A 22,944-nucleotide genomic window follows, 5' to 3' on the forward strand; every position below is an offset into this window, starting at 1 on the left:
GTGCATGATTTTATGGCTGTGTATATGTTTTATTATTTGTTGTGCATATCATCTTCAACAAGTGGTATCAGAGCAGTTGGAGGCGTGGCACAGTTGAACCGAATTGAAGGTGGAGCGCAGTTGAGCGCTGACTGTGTTGAACTCCTCTCTGCCTGCGCTGCATCGCTGCACCTACGAGTGTGTGCTGTTTGCTATGAAGGCCAGCACATAGACATACAATGTTGGAGCGTTGATTGATGCTGCGTGGTGTATTAAAATCTGCCTCGAGTGTTGTGTGGAGTGTCGATTGCACTACTGCGTGGAAGTCACCTACAATGTTGCCACCAGAAAACGATTCAACAGATGCCTGGAGTCCCGGAGCTGGTGCTGCGTTGAAAAGCCTCAACGATGTGCTGCATTTGGTTGCTGCTGCTGCGTGGATCATTTGCTAGCAGCGTGCGTGGTATTCCACTGGTGCTGATGCATGGATACAACTAATCGGTAATCCCGTTTCAATTGAAATTGTGTTAGATTTGGTATCAGACTCGCATTATTTTGATTGAGTTTTCAGTTTTGTGGTGCACCTCAAACCTGCGTGAAAGTGTTGGCTGTATGGAGCTATCCTTCGCATTCTAGAGTTAGATTATTACTACGAAGGATGATATCTAAATAATGTGACATAAGTCTTCTGTTTATCTTGAACAAACGCTACTTGGAACTGTTTTTCACATAAACGATGGACTTATGCTAAGTAAAACGATAGAAAAATGGAGCCGTGATTTTCACATAAAAGTATTCGATTGTTTTTCACATAAAAGAATTCGATTTTCTTTTAGTGAGGAAAATAACACAATGGACTTATAAGGAAGCACTTACATTGTTGCATTAAAATTTGGCTTTGACCATTAAGCATATGGACCATTAAGGAAGCACTTGCATTGGTGCGTGGTTTGATTTTTGGTGCATGGTTTGATTGCTGGCGCATGGTTTGCATGAAAGGGATGCATTACTTTCGAGTTTGATACTCAATGGCAGGAAAAAAAAAATTGGTTCTTTTTTACAAAAAAAAAAAGAAAAAGGCAGTGTCATATAAGGCATAGGCAGTTTTTTTTAATTGCTGGTATTTAAACGTTGGTTTTGGAGATTATTGTGTTTTTTTGCTGATACAAGATGGCAAAAACTCAAAGTGCCCGTTTTGAAATCGAGAAGTTTAATGGAAAGAACAATTTCGAGATTTGGAAGGTGAAAATGTACGATTTGTTTGTCCAACATGGTGTGGCAAAGACGTTTTTGGGCAAATCAAAACAGCCTTACAACATCACAGATAATGAGTGGGCTGAGATGGATGAAAGAGCGATAAGTGCTATTCGACTGTGTCTAGCTGATGATGTCCTGTTTAATATCGTGTCGGAAACAACAGCTGCTGGTTTGTCAACGAAACTAGAGAAACTGTACATGACCAAATCCTTAACCAATAGGATTCTCCTAAAGCGACAGTTGTACAATTTGCGAATGAAGGAAGGTACATCGATTGCTCATTTAAATGCTTTTAATACTCTTCTTGTGCAATTACAAAGTATATAGGTAAATATTCAATCCGAGGATAAAGCTATTACTTTATTGTGCTCGTTGCCTGAATCATGGGATCATTTTGTTACTTCTATAAGTCTTAGTTCATTAGAAACTATTGAGTTTGATGATGTAGTTGCATCCTTATTATCGGAGGAAATAAGGAGAAGGTCACATTCTGAAACCTCTACATCAGAAGCTATGATGGTTAGAGGTCGTTCGAAACAAAGACACTCCAGGAGGCTGAGCGACTCACGTTCAAAGTCAAAATGGAAGAAGAGTAAGCTAAAGTGTTGGTTTTATGGCAAATCAGGGCATTTAAAGAAGGACTGCTGGAAGCGATAGAAGCAAACTTCTAAAGAAGATTCTTCGACAGAGAAGAAGGAGGCAAATACGACAGATACAGGTTCGACATCTGGTTCAGGTATGAGTGATGAAGTATTATCAGTTAATGTGTCAAATCATGGGAAACATTGGTTGTTAGATTCCGGTGCATCAAACCACATGTGTATTCATAAAGAATGGTTTAAGACATATAAATCAATTAATGATGGTGTTGTGTACATGGGTAATGATGTAACATGTAATATTGTGGGGATTGGGAGCATACAACTGCAAATGTATGATGGGACAACTAGAATATTAACTGATGTGAGGCATGTACCGGATTTAAGAAAAAATTTGATTTCATTAGGAGCACTTGATTCAAATGGATATAAAACTGTAATTCAAGGTGGAGTAATGAAAATTTACAAAGGCATTTTACTAGTTATGAAAGCTAAGAAAGTAGGAAATGTATTTCAGTTAGAAGGAGGTACAGGGTCAGATTTTGTGTCTACGGTGTCTGAACATGACAGTAGTTCCATTCACTTATGGCATCAAAGATTGGGGCATATGAGTGAAAGAGGGTTAAAAATTTTGGCTGATCGCAAGTTACTTCCAAATCTAAAGTCTGGAAAGTTAGATTTCTTTAAGCATTGTTTGTTTGGAAAACAAAGTAAACAAAAGTTTAAAACAGGCAAACATACTAGTAAAGGCATACTTGATTATATCCATTCAGATATTTGGGGACCAGCCCCTACAACCTCATATGGTGGTTCGTCTTATTTTGTATCATTCATTGATGACTTTTCTAGGAAAGTGTGGGTCTACATGTTGAAAAGGAAGTTTGATGTGTTTTCAGTTTTCAAGTAGTTTAGAGCATTGGTAGAAAACAACACTAGTAGAACAATAAAATGTTTAAGAACTAACAATGGTGGTGAGTTTACTTCCAAGGAGTTTGACAGCTATTGCAAGGATGCTGGGATCGAGAGACATAAGACCACGGTTTATACTCCTCAGCAGAATGGAGTTGTTGAACGCATGAACAAGACTCTTCTAGAGAGAGCAAGGAGTATGCCGAATAACGTCGCATTTCAAAAGGAGTTGTGGACGGAAGCAGTGGCAACAACTTGTTATGTGATAAACCGATCTCCATCAACGGTGATAGGTTGTAAGATTCCGCAAGAGGTATGGAAAGGACACCCTTGTGACTATTCCAAACTCAGAGTGTTTGGTTGTGATGCATATGCTATAGTGCCTAAACATCAGCGAACTAAATTAGATCCAAAGTCTAAAAGGTATATCTTTGTTGGGTATGGTGTTGGAACAAAGGGATATAGATTGTGGGATCCTACTACCCGCAAAATCATCATCAACAGAGATGTAAAGTTTAATGAATCCTCTCTTGTACAGTTAGATGTAGATAGTAGATTGAAACAGGATGATGTATCTGACTTTCAGCACATTCAGTTTGATAGCATTTCTAATGATATTCATGATGACCATAGTTCAGATACTAGTCATGAACAGGTTTCAGAATCAGAACATGAACAAGGTTCAGGTTTAGATCATGAAGAGGTCTCAGATACTAATCAGCAAGAAGTTCCTACAGATGGTAGTCAGCCAATCGAGGAAGCGCCAGAAACATCCTTAAGGAGGTCGACAAGAATCAAACGGCCACCGAGAAGGTATGATGATTATGTTACATCAGTTGCAATTACTGCTAATGACAATGAACCTCTGTGCTATCAGGAAGCAATAGAAGGTTCGAAAAGTGACAAGTGGAAAGCAGCCATGAAGGACGAAATGATGGCCTTAAGTAAGAACGGCACTTGGGATCAGGTTGAGCTTCTGAAATGCAGGAAAACTGTGGGCTGTAAATGGGTTTTCAAGCTAAAACGGGGTGTGAATGATACGGAAGACAGGTACAAAGCACGGCTGGTTGCAAAAGGGTTTTCTTAGAAAGCCGGTATTGACTTTAATGAGATTTTTTCACTAGTGGCTAAAATTGTTTCATTTAGAATTGTGTTAGCATTAGTGGCTTTGCTTGATTTAGAGTTGTAGCAATTAGATGTTAAGACTGCATTTCTACATGGTGACTTAGATGACGAAATTTATATGGAACAACCGGAAGGGTTTGTTTAGCATCGCAATGAGAAATTTGTCTGCAGGCTTAAGAAGTCATTATATGGCCTGAAGCAGTGGCCTCGACAGTGGTATAAGAAGTTTGATTCTTTCATGTTGAGTCAAAAATATGTTAGAAATGAATATGATCATTATGTTTATTTTAAACAGTTAAATAATGGCATATTCATTATCTTCGTATTATATGTTGACGATATGCTTTTAGCAAGCAAAAGCATAGAAGAAATAAATAGGTTGAAGGCTCAGATGGCAAGGACATTTGATATGAAATATCTAGGAGTAGCAAGACAGATTTTGGGCATGGAGATTTTCAGAGGCAGGAGCAATGGTAAGCTATGGCTATCACAACAAAAGTATATTGAGAAAATACTTTTGAGGTTTGGTATGAATAACGTGAAGCCTATGTCAGTCCCTCTCGCTTCCCATTTCAAGCTTTGTTCGAGTTTATGTCCTAATTATGATGAAGAAAAGGATTATATGTCTTGAATTCCATATGCTAATGTAGTAGGATGTTTAATGTATGCGATGGTGTGTACGCGACCAGATATTTCACATGCAGTTGGGGTTGTCAACAGGTACATGGAAAATCCGGGTAAAGAACACTGGTCAGCAGTGAAATGGGTGCTTCGGTACTTGAGAGGCACAAGTAGTTATTGTATCACTTACAATAAGAGTAGTGAATTTGTTTGCGGATATGTTGATTCCGATTTTGCAAGTGATTTGGATAAGAGAAGGTCAACTTCAGGGTACGTATTTACTCTTGCAGGTGGAGCTATTAGCTGGATGTCAAAGCTACAGAATATTGTCGCTTTATCCACTACTGAAGCAAAATACAATGCTGCTTCTCATGCTTGCAAATAAGCGGTTTGGTTGAAAGGTTTCTTTGGTGAATTTGGTAGGTTGCAGGACAACATCAAGTTATTTTGTGATAGTCAAAGTGAAATACATTTGGCTAAGAATCTCGCCTATCATAGTAAATCAAAGCATATACCGATCAAGTAGCATTTTGTAAGATAGGTTATCACTGAAAGGGGAGTCTCTCTTGAAAAGGTGCATACAAAGGAGAATTGTGCAGACATGTTCACGAAACCAGTTTTGTTAGAGAAGCTACGCTGGTGTTTGGCTTCTCTTGGCTTGCAGAAGAGATAAAATAATAATAACAGGGCATCAAGCTAATTGTTCTCAAGGTGGAGATTGTTGAGATTTTCTGTTTAGAATAAAATAGGCAAAATCTCAGTAGATGACAACAATAGGAATTAGTTCCTAGATTAGCTCCAGTTTGTTGGGAGGGAGTTAATGCATCCTAAATTTGATGTGAGAGGATTTATGAGGCAGTTAGATTATTTTTGCTATAAATAAGATGTTCATACGGATTGTTGGAGAGTGTGAGAGTTTGTGAGGATTTGATTTATGTAATCTCCTATTTGATTAATAAAGAATTGTCGATGCCTATGTTTGGTGGACGTAGCCCAGATTGGTTGGGTGAACCACGTTAAATTCCTGTGTTGCCTGTGCATGATTTTATGGCTGTGTATATGTTTTATTATTTTTTCTGCATCTGATCTTCAACAAATGATTCCATAGGATTCCTTTTCCACTAGTTCAAAAGTTAGATATAGATCAAAATGCTAATTTGGTTTTTTGTATAGTTCTTGTTTTATTGGGTAGAGATTACAATGAAAAAATAACAAATAAAAATTATGTGGAGTGTGAAGTGTGGAGGTGGATTTCATTGTGAAGAGAAGAGAGGTAGATTCACACTTGCAAAATGAAATCCATCTCCACACAATGATCATATACTACTAAGAGACATCATATTTAATCATTGTGACGAAAATAAATTTCAATAAGATTTCATTGAATATTTTCCTCATAATAAGTTGAAATAAAATCTATTAGAGATTAATGAAAGTTAATGAAAAAATCATGTATCTCTCTAAATTTTTTCATTGAGTTTGTATTCAAAGATAGAAATTTAGGGATACAAAACTTTATTCATCTCAATATGCATTTATTATGACATACAAGAAGGATCAATGCAATTGGACCTCCAAAAAAGTGTCAAACAATCAAATAACTAGATTAATATAGATTAGTATAACGAATTTATATGTAGTACAAAAATTGATGAAAATATGCAGAACCTTTAACAATATCTAAAATCGAAGGTAGAAAGAAAGTTCAATAAATCAATAAGAATTACAATTGGAGCTTTTGGCACTAACCAACACTTAGTGTTGTTCTATAGTTTCCATTCATAACTCTTCAGTGAGAAGCTTACGGTGGATTGAATCTAAAGTGGTGAGAATGTGAAGCAATTACTGAGGAGATAAGTTTTTCAACTTACTCTTTAAAAATTGCAAATTAAAGGACCTTGGCAACACCAAATTATCTGTGAAATAATTCATGTTCTGGTTGTTGCTTAAGCTATCGTCGTTGCCTATGTGGAATGTGTTTAAGTTCTTTGGCTAACTCAAATCACTCGGGATGACTATACATCTATTGTGCAACAACAAAAAAATGATTAACTTACTTAGGATTTTGTTTCACTGCTTAGCTAACGACTTAACTCACACTATTTTAATCATCACATAGTTATGGTGAAGCTAGAGAAGCTTAGAAAATCTAAATGAGAGTAGTCTATTAGACAATAAATAGAAATAATTAGATAGACCTACAGGGGGAAGGGAAGTTGTAATCGTAAGTAATGGTGTGTTCCACTATCTTCCTTGGCATGATATCACATCCTATGATTGTGAACCCTAACCATCAACATTATATATGTTGGGATGTATTTGAAACAATATGTCCATCAGGTATTTTAGGGGCTATAGTGTAAGAAATTAGATAACTATGTTCTAATGCAAAATAGAGTCCACTCTTGCTACTAATCTTTAGTCAAATCCATGAAGTGCATCAATATAGGCTCCTAAGCATAGGGACACTCCTCTAAGATGTTGAAAGTGGTAACAACTAGTGACAAGATTAGAAAGCCAGATAATCCACCCAACAATGTGATTGGCAGTGTGAGCCAGTTGTATTTGTGTGTAGTTTAGTTATTTTGTTCTACCAAGCAAGTCATGAAAGGTAAAATATACATAGTGAAAAGTGAATTAAATCACATATCCTCACAAATAAGTCCACTTGAATCTTAGGAAGCATGACAAAATGTATCAATACTTGTTGGGCCTAGAGGCATATTCTACATTCCACTATGACCTCGATGTCTAAGTGTCTCATGTTCTCAAAAAAATAATAAAAATAATTTTTGATAATGTTAGTCAATCTAAGATTATGTATAATTTTTTAATCTTATTAATGGACTAAGATTAATTGTTAAAATATAACTATGTATTTCAATGGATAGTAAATTATCTCATGGGTTTAATAATTCCTTTATCATATTTGAATGGACCATAAATTTACCTTTAACATATTTTTTTACCACATTAAAATTCTAAATTAGGTAAAATTTTAAACATTTTTACTCTTTACTAAAGCGGGTGTCATTTTTTAAATCAAAGGAAAAATGTTAATTCAACAAAAAGAATCCAAAATGTTGCTCCAAAATCTTTTAATATTTCTTTTAACTAAACATTTGTAAAATGAAACTTTAAAAGGAAAAGCCATATCCTAAGGATATATGAAAATCTTTCAAGACATAAATATTTAGACATCAAAGTTGTAATATTTGAAAATATTAATTTTGCTATCATGCAAGGTAAAAAACATCATTAAATAAAATATTGCATTATAATATTAATAATATTAAATTTAATAACTTTAGATTAATGCCATATTAAATTAAATATAATATTCAATTTGTTATATTATAATATATATTAATTTATCATTATATATATCAACTCTAGATATATATGGAGGGAACATTGGGGCTTCACTCGCTAAACCTCTGCCATAGCACATGCATTCGTGGCATACTAAACAATATCATTAATTTGACTACATATTGGAAAATACCTCTAAAAATCACATTATTTAACCCTTACACCTTCCCAATTTATAAAACCCCTATTTTCACTAAATATTGTATGTGTCCATTTTTTTATTTACATTTTTTATGCCCTTTTATTTCTATATCCCTCGTATAGTGACATGATGCCTCTCTTATGACCCCACATGCATTCTACAATGCACCTTTCTTCTTTTGATGTACATTGTAAATGCACATAGTTCTCCCACAATGTAATTACTTAACCCACACTCAAGCACATCTCACTATGATTTGTGGCATTTAATGGTCTAAGGCACACAAATATCAACCATGTTTTAGGAAGATTGATTATGTGCATGTATATAAAATAAGATATAAATTGATATATATGATGATGAAAAATCAATCTATGAATCTTTATGAAGAGGTTTTCAACAAATAAGGTGTTCAAGCACAAGCCTAGACCCTCTAAATGCAGGACAACTATCTACAACCAAGTTTGGGGCCCCAAATCTCAAATCAAGGGTGCAATCCCAACCTACACACGCTTAGAAGAAGAGGATGGACAAGTCCCAACATATGCGCTCCTAAGGGAATAATGCAAAATCATGTAATTACCTTTTGATTCACTGTCATCTCACCAATGAGATATGGGTTATCACTCATAGACTATGTTAAACGCAACAATGGATTGGAGATAACACAAAGGAATTAAATGAATGTACTGTAGCTAAAACATAAGACAAAATTTTGTTTGTGGAGGTGATCTGCTCCATTTGGCTTGCTCAAAACAATGGTGTATTCCAAAATAAACCTCCAAATGTCTACAAGATTTTTTGCATGTTGAAGGAAAGCATTACCTTATCGTGCACCTCACTAAAGAAAAGGCTTCCTTGCACTCTCATACCTTTGAAATACAATTCTAAAATTTCTAGAGGATATTTTAATTATCCAATTTTAAGGTCACAACCAAGACAGACACCACATTGGTGTATGAGGCCCCCTTACTTATTGGACAAGGGACCCACCTCCGCACAATGATTTGACTGCTAAGTCAATGAAGATATACATAATTTACCCCCTCTAGTTTTGAACCTGTGACCTCTTAGGAGGAAACACATCCTCTCAACCATTACGCCCACTTAAGCTAGATATAGTGGATTTCTCCTCAATGTATCTTTTACATAATGAGTGATTACATTGGGAGTAACATCATATAGGAAATAGAATGGCCATGGAAACAATATGAAGAACTAATATCACTTCCTTCAAATAGGAATGACCCTGGAATTTCTGTAATCAGAGAATCACTTGAAAAATTAGGCTAAAAAATATTAAAGTAAACACCAAGAACCAAGAGCCTTATCGCCCTATAACAAAGTGACCTATGCAAGATCAAATTTACAAGAAAAGATTTGCCATAGAACATGCGTGTACACAATTATGTCAGAGAAAACATCTATAATACCAAAATCAGTTGAAAAGCATGATATGGGACTTTCAAATTCCAAAACTAGTTAAGAAGCATGGGATCAAACTTCGAAGATTTTATATAACGATTATCTAAATGGAGATTCTCATAAGACGGGCTTAAATGTCCAAGGATGAAATGATATGAGAAAATCTTTGCCAGAAATTGAAAATAATCTGTGTTACCCTTCTCCACACAACTGGGTCTATTTTGTTGTCCTTTATAGGCCTTCCCATTTTAGTCTTTGGAAACCTACACAACGCACCCTACAACCCACGGTTTCCTACAACAAGAGATCCAAACTTTGTTCAGGGTTAACACCCTTTTCTACACCTGCACTAATCTTTGTGCACTTGGAACTTGAAGAGAAGGCCCTACAATAGGCTTCTCAGCCATCAAATAGTCCTCCATGCAATGTTGCACCTATGACCCTAAAACCTTACCTCAGACCTATTATCACATATAGATTTTTGTTAAAAATTATCTATATGTGAATTTTTTTTTTGGTGTTTAAGGTTGTAGTTGCTTTTAGGATTTTATACAAGATTATTATTATGATGGTTTGCAAATCTCCAATTATCTCCCAAGTCTACTAGTTCTCAGCCACACTCCAAATCACAACATAGATCATAAAAGAGACCCCCGATTCTTTCCACCTCTCATGGTTTTGTTTGTGTTGTTAATTGCAACCCAATCAAAATCTTCCATTGGGTGGGCTCTGTCATTTCCATAATTTGGGGCTTTTGAACCAGATTGGAGGTGTTGCGAAGAAATTATATGGTTAAAGGAAGCTTTCATCTAGATTCAAAAGAAATAGGAGGCTAAATCCAGGTAGTACACATTATTGAGCAACGTTCCACTTCTTCAAATTCGGCTAATTCTATTTCAAGGAACTATTCATGCACTTCAAATCCTATACTGGTGCCATCACATGATCATTGTACTCTAGGTTTACAAGTAATGACTAAACATGAGGTTGGATGGTGGGTTGGTTTGGTAGAGGGTGAAAATGGTCCATATGGAAGAAGTGACCATATTGATTCTCAACATGAGAGATCTATTGCCAAGAGTTAGAATGCAAGGCCGTTGGCTGCAGGAGCTCCAGGTGTTCCTTTATTTGAAATTTTTGTAACAAAAGACAGTGATCAGAAATACAAGGAGCAGGTGGTCTACTTGCAATGGAATGGAAAATATGTAGATGCTTCCTTTTCAATATTTCCTAAAGCTACTGAAGACTTTCATACTGACATAGATAAAAATGATGATGTAGATGTGAGAGATGAGGGATTGAGATGAGTTCTTAAATTTCTTAAAGTTGGGATGATTGGCATAAAATTCAAGGTGTTGAAAACTGTGACTCCAAAAAAGGCAAACACGAATATAATCTCAAGAGTTTTTGAGTAGTTAATCGAGGATTTCAATAAAAAGAATGATGATGAAACTACTAGTGAAGATAAAACTAGAGGTGATCTACATAATGATAAATCAACTGTAAGAGGCAATAGTGATTTTATGCAGCTTATTAAAGTTGCTTCTATGAAAGTTTCTATTGGTACTATTTTAGAGAGTATTTCAGAAGATGCAACTCCAAGCCTTCCTGTACTTTGATTATTTTCTCATCTGTAGCAAATCATGAAAAAAAAACTTTAAACAAAATTAACAGGTATTAACCATCTTTGCAGAAACCAAAATTTATTTTGATTTGTTCTTTTGTTAAAGTGAAGATGGAATACCTAGGCCCCATAATCTCAAAATAAAGAGTCAAGGTTGATCTTAACAAAATTAAAATAGTCACATAAAGAACATAACAGAAAAAACATCTCTTTTATATGTCGAACTATTTTATCTCTGAATTGGAACAAAAATCAGAATATAACTTATCTTATAATGTATGTCATTTTTTAGTTTCAAACATAGCTTAGCATGATGAATGGCTTGCCTCTCAAAGGGACTATTGTGCTTTAGAAAATTTACAAAAACATGGAATTTATGATCATTATGAGTTATCAAAATGAGCACCTAATTCTCTACCACAATCTTTTCCTATACTAACATGAATAGAATTGAAGAACCTGTCCAACTCAATTTAATTTAGACTGATTCTTTGAGGACTGAGGCATTGCAGGGGAAAACACAAAATGAGGGTTTGGAACAACAGGGGATTGTTGGTTACCATGGAAGGGTGAGGAAGGGGGAGTTCTACTCCCTCCTACAGCCATGTAGTGGCGAACAGAAACAAGGAAGCGGGCTCGAACTGCTTCAAAAAGTGAATGGAGGAAGGAACGGAGAGGATCAGCATGGAGAAGCCGGAAAACAATAGTTCTCATGAGCAGGAAAAGAATCATGAGGAAGTTAGAGGAGAGAAGAGAAAAAAAAGCAGTCGTCGGAAAGCTGAGAACAGGAGTGTGACAGGACTCTGCAAACCCAGGTCAACCATTAAACCCAGGGTTGTTTTAAATAATCTAGCGCCACAGGAACACAGGGATCACATGGCGACATACATAGTGATATGTAAATTTATTGGGATATGGCCAATGGAGAAGGTGTTATACGTGTGGATAAGAAACCAATGGAAATCTAAGGGGGAAATTACCCTCCACCTTAGGTCCAAGGGTTTCTTCATGGTGGTATTCACAAACCTAGAGGACAAAGGCAGAGTGTTCGAAGGACGACCATACTTCTATGCTGTGGATGGCCTCTACATGTGACCATGGGTGATGAATTTCATCCTAGAATGAGAAACATTCACATCAGTACTGGTATGGATATGACTCTACTCCCTACCTTTAGATTATTGGTTGCCTGAATCCTTAAAGGCCATAGGAAATAAATTAGGTCACTTTTTTAAAATTTCAGAGGCGACTCTGCGAGGAAAATACACCTCCTTTGCATGCATATGTGTAGAAATGGACCTATTAGGAGCACTTATAGATTAAATCATTCTAAAAGTGTAAGCGATGGACTATGAATATGTCCCATTCAGATCTCGCAAATATCATGACGATAGGCACCTCATTAGAGATTTCCCTTTAAGCAAACTAGAGGATAATATGAAAACAAACAAAGGAAAAGACCCAGAAGGATTTACCAATATGGGAGGAAGAGGGAAAGGAGGAAAAAAGTACCAAAGGAAAACTAGTGAGGATAAACACCCAAATCATAACAGTTCAAGATTATAGAAGAAGAAGATGAGAAAAATGTAATGAACCAAGCATCAGAGGATAATCCTTCAGAGAAGGAAAAAGATGCTAGCATGGACAATGTACTTGAGAGTAAAAAACTAAAGGAAGGTATGCTAAACATCATGGAACTTAGTAGGGACCATGAGATGACCCCAAGTGAAGTGGGAACAGAGGACCACGAACTACAAGAGATTCTTGAGAAGGAGAACCTCGATCTAGAAAAGTTCTTGGAGCAGGGAACCACCAAAGGGGTTGATTCTCTACCACAAGATGAGTTTGAAAGAGTACAATAGCTCTTCCTCTAGAGATCTCAAGCAAAGGGTTTCAGAATCAAAATAAAGCATGATAGCTGGGAAAATAGAGGGGTTAAAATGATGGAGGCAACATTAGGGCACACTTCTAAGAACCCAAGCAAGAAAAGAGGAAGGAAAAGACAGAATGAGCTACTAACATAGTGTGGGACACTCATGATTAACTTAGATAAGATGAAAGATCTCACTAGTTACTCATTTACAAATCTTTCATAATGAAGCTCAAAACCTGGAACATTAGGAGTCTAAGAAGCAGAAGGTAGCAAAGAAATCTTAGCAATAGAATAAAATAAGAAAAACCAGACATGGTGAGTATCCAGGAGACAAAATGTTCAATATATAAAATCAGAGAGATACATAGAAAATGGTTCATTAAGTATGAGTATCTAGAGGTTAAAGCAGACAACACAGTAGGAGGGATTCTCACTCTCTGGAATCCCCAGAAACTTGGAATCCTGGATGTTGAGGCATCCACAAACTACCTTTCAATGGTGATCAAACCTTTGGGTGAGAAGGAAATATATATGATCACGAATGTCCATTGTCCTAAAAAACTGGAAGATAAACTCAGGTTTCTCACCTCACTGGAGGAGTTAAGAGGGAGACATCCTACTATGCCCTGGATTCTTGGAGGGGATTTTAATATGATTAGATATCTTACAGAAAAAAAAGGTGGGACCATAACACTAGGTAGAGACTCCATTGCCTTCCAGAACTTCCTAAATGACATGAGGCTAGTGGATAGAGAGACAATAAATGTTACTTTCACATGGAACAATAAGAGGTGAGTGCATTCTCAAGTTGCCTCTAAACTAGATTGATTTATAATCTATAAGGACCTCTTTCTCACTAGCCCTGACTTGACTACATCAATCCTTCCTTTTGGAGGCTCATATCACTGGTCTATCCAACTTGAATATTCTTTTATAAGTACTCTGAGGAATAGACCTTTTAGGTTTGAAAATGTATAGCTCACTCATCCTGACTTCATTAGTAATATTGGTAAATGGTGGATAGAATATTTGCCCATTCAAGGCACTAATATGTTTCTCCTACAACAGATAGTAAAACACATCAAACTCAAGTTTAAAGAATGGAACAAAAAGGAGTTTGGTAATATTTTCAAATCTAAAGGAGAGGTTGAATAGAAACTATAAGGAATTAATCAGATCCTTATCTTAGATGGGTTTACCGAGGAAGGAAAAAAAGCAAGCTAACACTCTGCAACATGAATGGGATGACAGATGCTAGTAAGAGGAGATCTTCTGGAGGAAAAAATCAAGAGTGCATTGGCTTAATGAAGGGGACCGAAACAACAAGTTTTTTCACAAGTCAACAATGGATCACAGGGCACATAACAAGATTTAAAAACTTAGAGACACTCAAGGGAAAGAGATCAGCACCCACAAAGAAATTGAATGTGATCTGGTACAACATTTCGAAATCATTGCAGAGGAGCCACTCATAGATAGATCACAATTTATCAACAAATTCACAAAGTATATTCCAAGACTTGTAACCAGGGAAGATAGTTACAATATTAACAGGCCAATGACTGAAGAGGAAGTTACTGAAGCTGTTAAAGAAATAAAAAATGGGAAAGCTCCAGGACCAGATGGGTTGAATGTTGACTTCTTGAAAGCATGCTGGGAAATAATCAAATAAGATATCCTTGAAGTTCTGGAGGACTCAAGAAAATCCAAAACCATTTTGAGGGTGCTTAATACTTCTTTCACAGCTTTGATTCGAAATGAGGAAAAAGATATGACACCAGAAAGATTTAGACCCATAGCTTTACGTAATGTGGTGTACAAAATTATTTCCAAAGTAATTGCAAATAGACTCAAGCCCCTACTTCCAACGCTTGTGTCTGAGGAGCAAACTAGTTATGTTGAAGGAAGGCAGATTCTAAACAACATAATTCAAGCTCACGAGGTGGTTCATTCTCTGGAGAGAAATAAGCAAGCGAGGATGATCATACAACTTGACCTAGAAAAATCTTACGACAAGCTCAACTGGTTGTACAAAAGGGAAGTACTAATAGCATACGACTTCGTCCACATCTAGATAAGATGAATAATGGCCCTGGTTACTACAACCAATTTTTCAATGCTACTTAATGGCTCTCCATCTAGAACCTTTAGGCCTTCGAGAGGCCTCCGACAAGGAGATCGTGTTTTCCCCTTCCTATTTATTCTCATGATAGAAGGATTAGGCAGAGCCATTACATCCACCAACACAAAAGGAAGAATTGAGGGTCTCAAACTCACCCCAAATGGGGATGCCTAGAGTTATCAATAGTTTGTGGATGACACCATGCTTCAGGGTACACCCACAATCAAGGAAGCTAAAGCATTCAAACAAATCCTGAGTGACTTTTCTATGGCCACTGGTACAGTGGTAAGCCTCACCAACTAAAAATTTTTCTTTTTTAATATTGACATTGCTATTCAGAGAAACCTCTCCAGAATTCTCAGCTCTCAAAGATATCAGTTACCATCGAAATATCTGGGAATACCTCTCTGTTTCACAAAATATTGTCACCATGACATTCTACAATCGGTGTGAGTCTATCACCACTCATGCCTTTCTCCTTTACAAGCCTTAAACCTCAGTTCTTGATGTCAAGCCTTGAAAATAAGAGAAAGCCCTTAAAAGTGTCTAAAACTCTCGTTCCGCACTTTCTCGTAGCATTACCTGCGGTCCCACCCCTACTGGTCATGTCCCCTGTGTACATGACCACTCCGTTTCTGTGTAACGGGTGTGGACCCCTGTAAAAGAAAAAAAGGCACAAGTAAATTCTTAAAAACTCACTTTGAGTCATTTCTGGAAGCTTCTAGAAGGAATCTTGAGGTGGCAAGTTCGATCCTTTAAGGTTAATGCATCCCATACCTTAAGGAGCTAACCCCTTGATGTGAAGAGCTTATCCTTTTGAATGAGGACTCTATCCCTTCATAGGTGGACATGTAACCTCCTTCCCTTGCACTATAAAATGAAACATTGGGCTGGTTACTGAGGAGGTTGAAAGCTGAAGATTTTTGAGGTGAAATGCTACTGGAACTTAGTCTTCCTAATTGAGCTTTTGTGAGGAAAGATTAAACACCTTGTTTGATCTCATTGGGAAGAGTGTGAGGCTTGTCAATAAGGTGAGTGGCTATTATGGAATGAAGCCCTGGGAGGACAAACTTTATATTTTACGAGGCAAGGGGGATTGGGTAGTAGAGAGGCTTGAAGGGAAAATCTACAGAGCTTCTAGGAGCAATGAGCTCTATTTGAGGGAAGGGCACTGGAGGAAGCATATACATAATTTTGGTGACCAAGGGAGGTTGGACTCTCTGTGCATGTGTAGTTCCAACAGGTAAGCAAAACCATTGGTGTTGAAGGTGCAAAGTGTGTAGTTCAAGGAAGACTAATAGGCACAACTGCACAATTCTGGAAGTCAAGGGAGACAACTGGAGTCTGGAATTTTGCAAAACCACAAGCCTGGAGGACAACGACTGTACACTACACAATTCTAGGCAGCAAGGTCAGATCAATGAGGGATGTGACTGTGTAGTGCATAGCTCTGTCAGGTCCTCGTGAAGCTAAGTTGCCTAGTTGGGAATATTTTCATAAAATCGCTAAGTTTGTGAAGGGAGCTTGATTTGTGATGAACTTGACTTTGTGATCACACACCTACATACTTTGATGACTTGAAAACATAGATCATCGGAACAACCAAACAAGGAATTCCCCTCTCTATGACTATCTGGTGGGCTCCAGTATTGTAGCAATAATGCTACAACTCCTGGAGCTTCCTATCTCTAATTTTATCAACCCGGTAGTTCGTAACAAACTTCGAAGCGACGGTGATGTATGCACAAGTACTAGCTCTTGTCGCAGCTGTCACTTGGTCAGTTGGCACAAGTCCACTAGGGCTCAAGCCAACTTCTATATGTTCTCAGAAGAAGCTTTCTAAATGATGGACGAAGGCTATCTCAAAGGAAATTAACCTACTTTGCAAGAATGAACTGAAAGCCAACCAAACATGGAAACCCTAGTAAACCCTAATCTGACTAGTTTAATCTCTATGATGCAATGGTGGGAGTGAAAACTTCTAGAAATGATGCCATTACTTCTAGTGAGATGAGATGCATGAATTTAAACTACTTTCATTGAAGAGAACACATTTTTGTATTTTTGCTCAAGTGGGTGGAGTTATTGTGATTGTGCTTCTTACTAGGTCTTGACTGTGCAGGGGTAGTTCAAAGGGAGGATGGCTTGGGAAAGGTCAGGAGGGCTCTCAGAGGTTCCAGGGGATCCATCACATCATTCCACAGAAGTCCACAACGTTCAAGTGCTTGGCAACCGTGTTTGCAGGCTTCTACAAGATGTCTGCAGGGGATCCTACAGGAAACTCGGGATTTCTACATGAAGTCTGCTAACTTCTACAGGATGTCCTACAGTTGGAGTTTTGGGTAATGGAGGAGTGAAGGAACTGTATTGATGGATGGGTAAGATGGAAGAGGAGCTTCAGATGGCCTATGGACAGAGAGATGAGATGGAAGGAGAGTGGATAGAGCTGGTTGGTCGATACAAGGGTAGAGGCAATGCAAGGCCAAAAAGGTTGAGCAACGTGGATAATAGAAGGGTTGGAAGGCAAATGAGCTGAACAAAGGATAAGTAGGCGGCTTAGGCATGGTTTAGAAAGATAAGAACACAATGAAGTGGTGTTGCGCAGTGTAAATGAAACAAATCACCCTTATCTTGCATGTAAACGAAAGTTCACCAACCTATTCTAACTTTTTTATTAGGAATCAAAGAACAACAATGTAAGTTGAAAGGAATTCGTGCATGATACTGAACCAAAGAGTTATTACTCAAGATAAAATCGCATGGACAACTCTCCAATCGAAAACATTACAACAATACTTGCATGCATATGTTAAAACAACGTTTTTTTTTGGCAGTTGGCACGGTCTACACTTCCGGTCCCCAAACAGAGGTGAAAGTGAGCATGCATTCAACCTTTTTGAACTCAACTTAACTTCAATCTCCCTACGCTAATTCTGAACTAATGAAACAACTACATTCATGAAACTAACCTACATAACCAAACCGAAACAGTCAACTCAGCAAACTGTATTTTTCAAGTGCAAGTGAAGGAAAGAAATGCAATAAAAAAACAAGTAACAATACAAAGGAAAGGAGGTCTATTGCTCTCAGGTTGGGCCCTAACGTGAGAGCTATAGCTCCCCTAAGAACTCAGAATCGAATCCAAATCTGAGTACCTTTATTAGAATATCATAATCATGAGTCTAACAACATGCCAAATTTGGCTTACAAAGAGCAAAAACAGAGCTATAGCTCGTAATCCAAAATCTATAACAAAAATTCAAGAGTCTCATCGAAGGCAACAACCTTAATATTTATACATGATGAGGGACAAGCTGGCCTCCTCAATTAGTGGAGCTTGGTTGTCCAACTGGAAGTAAACTACTGTTCCTGTAGAATCCTTTGGCTGCCTTCTAGCTCGGTGGTGATAGCTGTTGGAGCTCGGAGTTGGGGTGGAGATCACGAGGGAGGTCATTCAAGGTTGTGGAAAACCTCCCTATAAACCCGCAATGCCACCTTGGCTGTCTCCTTGTCTCCATTTGCGTGGTCTTTGCTCCATTTAATGCCAAAAAACTTGAAATCATCATGTATTAGCCACATAGGCATACTGACTGCCCTTCTTCCTACAAATAACACGAATATACTAAGAAATGATGCATAAGTGATAAAAAATGAAGGGTTGAGCAAGGTAAGTAGGCCAAATGAGCCCAAATTGTTACCAAAATTTGGGGCTCATCATCACCCCCCAGCAAAAATATTTGCTCATCCTTGAGCAATTTTTCTCCGGCTCCTTGTCCTTGGCCGGGAACTAGGCTCCGGAATACGCTCTTTCTTTCCTACTCTTGGTGGCTCTCCCTGTTCTGCCCTTGGTGGTGATGAGGGTGCCGCTCCTTCCCTCTTCTCTGTTTTCTTGACCTTGGGCCGGGCTTTTGAAGCCGATTGGTCCACCCTTCCTTTCCAAGTAGTTGTTTTTGGGCTCCCCCTCTCGTAGGTGACCGATATCTTTGAGGGGGACCTCTCACTGGGTGAAGTAGGGGCATCCCCTGTAGTGATTTGGTTGTTGGATGGAGGCTGTGGCTTGCCCGTCTTTATTCTCACACTTCTTCGAGCTTCAAAGTATAGAGGGGTCTCCCTCTTTCTCTTCTCCTTTGGCTTAGGAGGTGTGCTGAGGCCGGCCAGCACAGCTGCTGCCTCCCTTTCACGAATGTCAGCTTTCTTCTCCTTGGGTTTCACTTTTTCAGGGCTTCCTGTAGAAGACCCTGTTTTAGTCAATTTCGGGCTTCCTGTAGAAGACCCTGTTTTAGTAATTTTCGGGATTCCTGTAGAAGACCCTTTTTCAATAATTTTCGGGCTTCCTGTAGAAGCCGGTTTCTGCTTTCCTGTAGAAACAGGTGTTGCCGCCTTGGTTTGCTTTTTTGCATGGGTTTTGCTTTTTGACTTGGTTGCGGTCGTTGTCGAGGCACTCTTGCTGATGTGGACCTTCTCAGCCTTGTTCACTCTGCCTTGCAACCTTTTCTCTCTTGCTGTCAAGATGGGTGTGTCATCTTTCTCCTTGTCATCCTTTTTCTCTTGTTTCTTCTCGTGCTTTTTCTTCTGCTCTGTGGTCGGGGTCTTTTGGCTTTTTTCTTTCTTTACTGCAGCCACTGACTCCTTCTCCTCACTACTAGAAGAACCGAGCTCTTCGGTTAGCATCTTTATGTCCCCGTCCTTTGTCAAATTTCTGAAGTTTTCCCATGAGAGAGGAACCTTGTATGTATGGAGTGCATCCTCCACGAGGAGTTTGATCAATCCATGGTGGGCTACCTGGTCTGGTATGCCTTCTTTCAGCTTGGTTGCACACTCAATCAGAGACTGTAGTAGAAAGTAAGGGAGACTGAGTTTGTTTTCTACAAGTAGCTCCATTTGGTGTCGTAATTCATTGAGTAACCGAAAGTGGTACCCGTATACAATGCTAAAACGGCCTTCGCAGGTGATGTACTTCATAATTTGCAGGCTCACTTCATTCCATGGTGGCAGTAAACTGGTTCTACGAACCCCATTTTTGTCTTCTGAGAATTCCTCCTCTGGTGGAAAGAATTCTTTCTTAGCTTGTTGGCTTAGTTTCCTTTCTTCTTTATCCCATGGTAATCCCATTGGGAGCTCCGTAACGCGGCTGATGAATTGTGGGGTGAGTTTGAGGCTCAGACCCCTGAAGGTAATGGTGGCCAACGTTTCAGATTTCGGCCTCAGAGCTTGCAAAAACTCTTCTGCCACTTCGTCATCATAGCCCTGCAATTTGTCACAGAAGGATATCCATTGTGCTCGTGTGAAGAGCTCCACCACCTCAGGATTTTCTCTTAACTTTATTGAATCAGTGGGCTCCCTTCTCATGAACCCACCCGGCATTGTGAAAAAACTGTTGTGTTAGCTCGAGGTGGTAAGTGGGGAAGAAATTCGGTCTACTGGGACAGAGCGTAGGATTACGCCTCTGTCATGCACATAATTCACAAAGCTTACCCCTTGCAAACCTTTAACACAGCTAATTACACTGACATCCTGTAGGACGACAGTTCATGCACGGCAGACAACAATTGCAACAATTTTTCTTCGACCAGACTGTAGACGACGATTCTGCCATCTTCAAAAACCAATTGCATGGAGAGTTCAGGCTTACCTTTTTAATCTGCCACCTTTTGACGTGAGGAACCCGACTTCCTGTAGAAACAGCTTTCTTATATGAGCAGCTTTCCTGTAGGAGCAGTGCGTGATTTCCGGGGGATACTGCAGTGGGTCTGCGCTCTTGCAGTAGCTTCACAGGTGTTCTGATGGCCAAAGACTTGGAGTATCGGGCTGCAGAGGGATCCGGATGATCACTCGAGTCGCAACCGGTGAATGATAAATGCATGAGGTTGATAATCTAGCCGATTAGATTTGAATTGGCGGAATCCGTGGCGCGGGGGTGAGCTATCCCTGCTGGACCGTTGGGCGACGTCACACCATCATTCTTCTGCAAGTTTACTTACTGCCGCATCATTCCCGTAGATCCACCGCTGCCATTCTCGTTAGAACTCGGTTCTCCCCGAGTGGACGGTTCTCACGTGCCCACTGCCCGTTTTTTCCACGGCCACCATTCACACATCCAGCTCGACCAGCTGACTGGTCGACGTGGCCAATCGATTGACCATACAACCGCTCAACCCATCCATTTCACACTTTGCAAACATTTTCAAAGTAAAATTCATCCAATTCGTCGGAAGAAATGGTCGAGACGCTTACCTGTGCGGCCGCAACATGATTGTTCAGGCTCTTGGACGACGATGAGTGGATTTGGTTGCTGCTGCTTGATTTGCACAGGCCCGAAGGTTCACATTCATAGGCCGCTGACGCTGGATTGGATGCTTTAGCTGCATGCTCCCGCGTTTTCATCGTATATGGTGTGCACTCTAGCGGCTGTAACTGTTACGGGACTCCTACAGGATGTCCTGTAACAGTTTCTTCCTCCTCGGGTGCATGCTGCACGACGAAGGCAATGGCCCCACGATCACGCTCACAGAGCTCATGGCTGGCTGGGATGGATATGGTATGACATCTCAGCATTTTTTTATTGCAAAAATTGCTTTTCTCTTGATAACTCACTGATCTGCTTTGATGGTGCAGGTAACTTGGTTGCATGTCGACAGGGACGGTAGAAAGAGGTGACAACAATGTATAAGGGTGACAACAATAGCTTGCATGCGTCCAAACCGACCCTTGGTCGTTAGATCTCCTCATAAAATGAATTCTGGCCCTTCCCGAACTTCTACAGGAGGCTTCCTGTAGAAATACAGAACTTCCTGTAGAAAAGTTGCGTTTCTTGTAGAAAAGTCTGCACCTTTCTGTAGAAAGTCTGCATCTTCCTGTAGAGAGTCTGCATCTTCCTGTAGAAGACTCAAGCCATGATGAAATTGTGCACATACCTTGGAGAAAATGAGTATTCTTGGAGGAGGTGCTGGTGAGGTCTTCTGGCAGCATGATAAGGATCTTTGGCTTTGCAATAAAAGTCCTCCTCACCTTCATAGAACACCTGCAACTTGCATGCATTTTCACACTATGAACTTGCTGTCCCTATCTTTTTTCTTATTGTTTTTTTCCTTTTTTCTCTCTTTTTTTTTTTTTTAAAGATAACAGGGGCGCCTCAATGAGGTTTTCACCCTTGCCATCTTCCTTAAGCGCCTCAGAGAGGTTTTCACTCAAGGATCGTTTCAAATCTCCTTTTTTTTTTTGAAAGACAATAGGGGCACCTCAATGAGGTTTTCACCCCTACCACCTGCCTTGGGAGCCTCAGAAAGGTTTTCACCCAAGGATCTTTATTATTATTTTTTTTATATTTTTTTTTAGATCTTTCAGGGTATGCCCAAAGCAGAGGCAGAACCCTTCTCTATGACCAACACTGATTTCTCCATAGTTTTGATGAACTCTTGTTTTGAGAGAGGTTTCCTGTAGATCTTCAAGCGATGCCCATTGACAAGCATGGGTATGGCCTCCTCATCAATGGTTCAAATAAGAACAGATCCATTTTCATGGCATTTTTCCACTGCATATGGTCCTAGCCATCTGGTTCTCAGCTTCCCCTTGAAATCTTTGTATCTGGAGTCATACAACAAGGCCCAATCTCCCAGCTGGAATTGCTTGTCATGGAGATGTTGGTCATGCCACACCTTTCTCTGAATTTGAACCACTTTTGAGTGAAGGAGGGCCTGCATCCGGTGCTCGTCCAGTCCATTCAGCTGCAATAACCTTTCTTGTTGTGCATGGCTGAGATCTAGATCTAGCTGAGCTGCCATCCTCAAAGTGTTGTACTCAAACTCAATGGACAGCAAAGCTTTCTTCCCATAGAATAGCTCATAAGGTGTGAAGCCGGTGGTGTTCTTCCAGGTGGTGTTGTAAGCCCATGTGGCC

The sequence above is a fragment of the Pinus tabuliformis genome, chromosome 5_1, assembly GCF_031772625.1.
Source record: "Pinus tabuliformis cultivar Carrire ecotype Pingquan chromosome 5_1, CPIR1, whole genome shotgun sequence".
NCBI lineage: Eukaryota > Viridiplantae > Streptophyta > Pinopsida > Pinales > Pinaceae > Pinus > Pinus tabuliformis.